General features: G+C 37.0%; 1 pseudogene; it reads left to right on the top strand.

The window, feature by feature from the left end:
• Positions 1-811: 811 nt before the first annotated feature.
• LOC116139211 lies at positions 812-3,023 on the top strand (annotated as a pseudogene).
• Positions 3,024-6,310: the final 3,287 nt, after the last annotated feature.

Here is a 6,310-nt window from a genome sequence, read left to right as displayed (position 1 = left end):
AAAGTTCATGGTAGGAAGGCACAACTTTGTCTCTATCAATAGTGGAACCCTTTATTGTGCCTGAAATTTTGTAATGGAAAAAGATATCCAATCATGTTTATATAAATATACGAATACAAAATCTAATGAGATAGATACTTATCTAGAATTTCTATGATGGTTGAATTTATATTTATTTGCGGGCACGTGGCTTGACAGATTTTGTCCTTAAGTAAATTGTCTTAAAAATAATAATTGTTTGACAGGAGGATCCAATCAGATAAAGTAGATCTCAGGCTGAAGCAACTTCATAAATATCTGCATCCACATTTCCATACTCTGCCTTCTTAAATACAACATGCCATAGACCGTCCGCCACATGGCAAGAAAGAATTCAACTACCTAAGCCTAACTGAGAAAATATTTGGAATTTCCTGTACTTTCATTTCATTTAGCCCTCTAAAACTGTTAAATTTGATATACATTCATTTATTTAAAAAATATTAAATATTTTCTATAATAGGATTTTTTGATATTTTTAAGTGGATATTAAATATTTTAGGGGCTTTTTAATTATTTATTAAATATACAGTATTATTCTTTTTAATTATGACAAATTTAAATAAACGATTTATATTTTAATACAATTATATGCTACGTGTCTTAAATGCAAAACCAGTAAACTGTACATACACTTCTTCTCCTTCTACTCTACAAGCAAATTACAAAAAGAACCCATCTAACTCAACCTCACCACCCTTGTATAAATAGTAATATTACAAATTACGACGTGCCACCTGATCTTTCCATGTAGCTTTGAAAGCGAATTCAAATAAATAAATATCTAACTTACTTCACCAAAATCGAAGAATCTGAAAGAGAAAGCTTCAGAAAACCCAGAAAAGAAAAAAAATTCAAACAGACAAGATGAGAAACAGCAACCATTTGATCGGTTTACTAAATTTCTTAACCTTTCTGCTCTCAATACCAATCTTGGCGGCGGGATATGGCTGAGCAGCCGGGCCAACAACACCGACTGTCTCAATTTCTTACAGTGCCGTTGATCATCATGGCGTGGCCTCATGTGGTTCGTTTCTTAGCCGGTTTCGCCGGCGCCTGTTACCGCAACACCTTCCTCATGTGGTTCTATCTCTTTGTCATGTTCTTCATCATTGCAGCTCTTATTGGCTTCATCATCTTTGCTTATGCTGTGACTGATAAAGGATCGGGTCGGCCCCTCACGAACCGGAATTATTTGACTATATTTGCAGGATTATTCTGGGTGGCTCAAGAAACGAGTTGCTAGTGATAGCTACTGGGGTAAATTAGTTCTTGTATTAGAGACTCCAAGTTTTGTAGCAAGATGGGAGAACTGTTGGGAGTTCCTGAGACTGCTGATATGTTTTATTCAAGGAAGCTTAACTCTGTTAGGTATAAAATTTTATTATCTATTCTTGATTTATATTTTGTTAAATATTTTTTTCTTCATGTTGCAATACCTTGAACACTTTTTGGGTATAAATATTTTTGCGTGTTAATTATTTGGAATAAAGGATTGAAAAAGGTGAAGTTTAAGGAAGCAGATCTAGTATATCCTTTTCTTGTTCAGCGGTAAAGTTTTAATTGTTAATTAATCCACTAATTTATGTCTTAATTTCTAAAAGGTCCTGGAAATTTAATTAGACTTTATAAAGATTATCGCTCGGGTATATTCAAAATAGATTCTAGCTTTTTTTTCAACGGTCAGTGGACCACGCTGGACGGTGGCTTAATTTGTGATTTTCTAAACCCAAACAATATCATGTTTCATAGGCGCCCAACTGGTAGGGGCATCGCTTCCAGAGACTCGACGGTGTCTTTTCTTAATTAGGCATTCTAAGGAACAACATTTTTTCTTCTTTTTTTTTTTTTAATCTCTTTATTTTGAGGTTGGCAAATGGCTTGTCCCCCTTTTGGCTTTTGCTCTTTTAAACTAACGTGGACCCAAAATATTAACGAAAGAAGGTTCTACTTTTTATCCATTATGATTTTTTTTGGGTGGAATAGCTTTTTTGCTCTCTCTTTGTTGTTTGCTTACTTGATTTGAAGTTTGAACTAAAAACATATGTAAGATAAAAGAAAGTTGGAATCCTATTCCCACTTAATATAATATCTTTTTTCCACTCCTTCTATCGTTTTTCTCAGCTACCAAACATATATAACCATTTTTCTTCACCATGTTGTAGATGGGTAATAAGACAACTTAGACAAGGAACCAAAACTTTAGGTACCATGCCGGTGCCATGTTCAATTATTCTTCACATGCTTGAAATTAGACTTCTTTTAAATATTATTTGAGAGATCTATCCTCTAGGTCCTTTTATTGATCTCAATAATGAAGTTTTATTCACCCAATCCGGAAATTAGAAAGAAAAGGTAATTTTAATGTAGTGGGTTATCATCCCCTTTGAAGTTTTTTAATTTTCAGGATTTGTTCAGTACTGTCATTAAATTGTCTTTTAGTGTAGCTAACATCTAGTTCTTGCATATAATAATTGACTCGATAGCATGTTTATCAGTGATATCTTGTCATTATATATCAATCAACAGTTTGAATAAAATAAAATGTTAATTCATGTCCTCAATATTTTGATTCTCATGAGACCTTCCTTATCCAGTATAAGTCTTCAAAATCTACCAGAAATAATCCTAAATTTTGATGAAAATTGTAACAAAATTTGCTATATGGTGTGTGCAGTCTGGCTGCTGCAACCCCAACAGAGTGTGGCTATACGTATGTGAATGAGACATTTTGGACCCCTGGAGGAGGGTTCGTGGGGACAAATTCGGACTGCACCCAGTGAGCAATGATCAACAGCAACTGTGCTATCAATGCAACTCTTGCAAAGCCGGTGTTCTGGCCAGCCTCAAGAAGAGCTGGAGGAAGTCTCGGTGATCAACATCGTTGTAATGGTAATCCTAGTGATCTTTTATGTGATTGCCTATGCAGCTTTCAGGACAATCGTCGGATTGATAATGATGAACCCTATGGTGAAGCCAGATGACAAAGTCACACCCGGATCCAGCTTTAAATAAGACGGACATGGGTAGGCTATTTTTTGTCAAGATTGTAATCAGGGTTTTGGTATTGTATTATTAGGACTGGGTTTTTTTTAAACAAGGAGCTGGCATTTTGTGTTTTAACATTTGAAATGTTGGCTGTAAATGTCATGTTCATGGTTATCTTTTTTTCTTTTGTCAATATTCAGAAAAAGCAACAAACATATCAATGTATTAAAGACAAAAGGAATGCATACTGATTTTCCTTCAATGAATTAGGATTTGTATATGTATAATGCATGAGCAGCTTTGATCAAGCAATGTAAAGAACGAAGATATGATGCTTTTAAAATTGAAAATAAATTACAGAAAAACCCACCATTTTAAGAGATCTCTACAAACTATCACTTGGTTGTTTTGAGTTCATTTTCAATTGAAGATTCTGTCTGTGAATTCTGAACAATGTCGTGGAAGGAGAACCAAATGTCTATTAAAAAACAGAGACAAAAAGCACATGAAAAGTTATACATCAAACTCGAGTTAAATTCTCTTTATATCCATAAGATCTGCATTTAAATATTTGATGCAGCTATGGTTGCACGTTCCAACCTCATCTGCACACATTAAAACTGAAACTGACACAGAAGATGCAAGCAAAATGACAGCATTGATATGTAAACTCTAATTAAAATAACATGATTTATGCACGAACAATGCACATAAAGAATAAAATGAAGAAATGGACATGCAAGAGATGCACAAGATGACGCCATATCTTGCACAAATTTAAGACAGGAGAACAGTTAGTCGGTGGTTTGGGGAGTTGAAGTTTGTGTTCAGGTACTCTATCACCACTGATAATTTTTTACACACTGCGACTGAAGCAGGTCCTTCAATCAAATTTATTAATAGGTAAAAAAATTCCCACAAATTTCAGGAATCACATCTTTGAGATGTCTGACCAAACAGTAAAACTACTCACCTTATGTAACTATGAGAAAGAATTGGTATCTCGCGTATAGCTTTGTTACCTCAGACTTGACATACTTTCTTTAGAGAATGCCATTCATTTGACATAAATCTATATATGATTTCTAGCTCTCCCGGATTACTACATTATCAGAATAACTTATTTTTACAGATGCACTTTCTATGTCCAGGTCCCCTACCTGGCCACTTGGTATTCAGGAATTGTTATGGGAACTTGAACTAGTTTATGTGTAGCCAAATCTAGTCTTATGAATCAACAGAGTTCGTTTTAAGCATTCACCCAAGAGGGAAAAAAGAAAAAGCACAATTTTAGTTCATTCTAGCTAGCCATAATTTTTAAAATATGTGAAAGGGTACGTGATGAAATTATACGCAACGCAAACGTCCCTACCAAAATCTAGATTTTCCACTTAGAAGTAAAGACAAATATTATAAGGCTATCTTGATTAATTAACATCATTATTAGGTCTGATCAACATAGTTGCCATCAAATAATATTTTGCCACATTCACAAGCATGAAACTTCAACTTATAAACTTCACACAAACTTTATCCTTTGGCAAAGACACATCCCTTTTTGCTCAGATTCCAAACACCAAACCTAGAAGGGCAATTGTCACTAAAATTACAGATGAGCATTGAGCCACTATCTCTTGACATATCAAGGTGTAAAGGAAAAATAAGTCAAAACAAATTTTAATCCAAGAGACTTGATTATATAGTATGTTGAACCCCCATACATAAGGTCTATAAATCTAAGGGTGGGAAGGTAAGAAAAGGGACACGTGAATATGGGTTTGTTACAAAATGGTGAGGTGGGCATTAAGGGTTGTTAGGATTGATGATGAGTTTGTTAGGAGGTTGTACACCTGGCTGTCATAAAGGGGTACAGATTGGAGAAGTAGTTTTAAAATGGAGAGTATGTGGGAGAGTAGGGAGCAAGTAATATTTTTCTCTGGAATTGTTTGGGAGGTCCCCAGCTCCTCGAACTGCTGGGTCTATCAGTTATTTCATTTCTGTTTTCATTTTGTTCAGTATCTATCATACAACCTGCTTTTGTTTCTTTTGCGCATACTGTTTGCTCTGTTTTGTGTTGTTGGTTGTGGAACTTTTGGATTGCAGGAGGTTTCCAACAGATTGGTATCAGAGAGCAGTTCAAAGACAACACACAAACGATCACACACGGAATGGTCAAATCGAAGATGGAGGGTAGGATGGAAAATATGGAAAAGGAGATGAAGTCGGTACAAAGGATATGAGTTCAGTAAAAACAGATATGGAAGCCTCAAGGAATTTTTGACAGAGATGAGGGATTAATGAGATAAGAGAGGAGAGGGATGAGAAACGATACCATGAAAAATCTCACTCAAATTCCGAAAATACAGAATCTGGGAATGATCTAGAACAGGACAAAAACAATAGGGAAGGTGGGAAAGAGAAGAAGAAGGGCCGAAAACTGGAACTCCCTATTTTCATGGAGAGAGACCCCTTCGGATGGACTTTTCGCCTGACCGCTACTTTGCTATCAACAAGTTTGGGTCATCAGAAATGGTTAGGCCGCGCAATCTGCATGGAGGTTAGGCTTGAACTGGTACCATGGAGGGAGGGAGAGAACCTTTCAAATCGTGGGATGAGTTCAAAGTTGCTCTAATCGCCAGATTCCGGCCATCCTTCCAAGGCTCTGCGCATGGGCACTGGTGGCGTTAAAACACACTCCACCGTGACTGAATATAGAGAGGAGTTTGAATCACACACAGCACCATTGAAGGACTTAGGTGAAGAAATATTGATGGAGTCTTTATTAACGGGCTCAGAGAAGAAATAAGGGCTGAATTCGGGGTGTTAAGGCCCAACTCTTTGCAAGAACTAATTGAACAGGCCCATTGTGTTGAAGAAAAAAACTGGGTCATAGATAAATGTCGGCCCAAATCGTTTAAAGCCCAGGGAACTAAGGAAAGCTACTCCAGAGTCTCTAGTAGCCCAGAATCTAGTCGGCCCATATGGGGGTCCAACCCAGCAAAGTCAATCAGCAACCTTGACCCGACCCGACCCGTCTGGTGGCCCAACTCTTCAAAACCTCCAGATCCAAGCCAGAACGCGTCGTCACGCACACCCGACAGGAAAGAGAGGACACCGGAAAACACTTACGCGAGTTTTCAAGGGGGATCTGGTGGAAATTTCCGGCGACTGTCCGAAGCTGACCTACAATACAAGAGAGAAAGAGGACTTTGCTTCCGATGTGATGAAAAGTTCGGTCCAAATCACCGCTGTCGGAGCAAATCCTTACAGATCCTGTTGGTGT

The sequence above is a fragment of the Pistacia vera genome, unplaced genomic scaffold (assembly GCF_008641045.1).
Source record: "Pistacia vera cultivar Batoury unplaced genomic scaffold, PisVer_v2 Contig348, whole genome shotgun sequence".
NCBI lineage: Eukaryota > Viridiplantae > Streptophyta > Magnoliopsida > Sapindales > Anacardiaceae > Pistacia > Pistacia vera.
The sequence above is the reverse complement of the archived record's forward strand: the minus strand, read 5'-3'. Positions and strand labels throughout refer to the sequence as shown.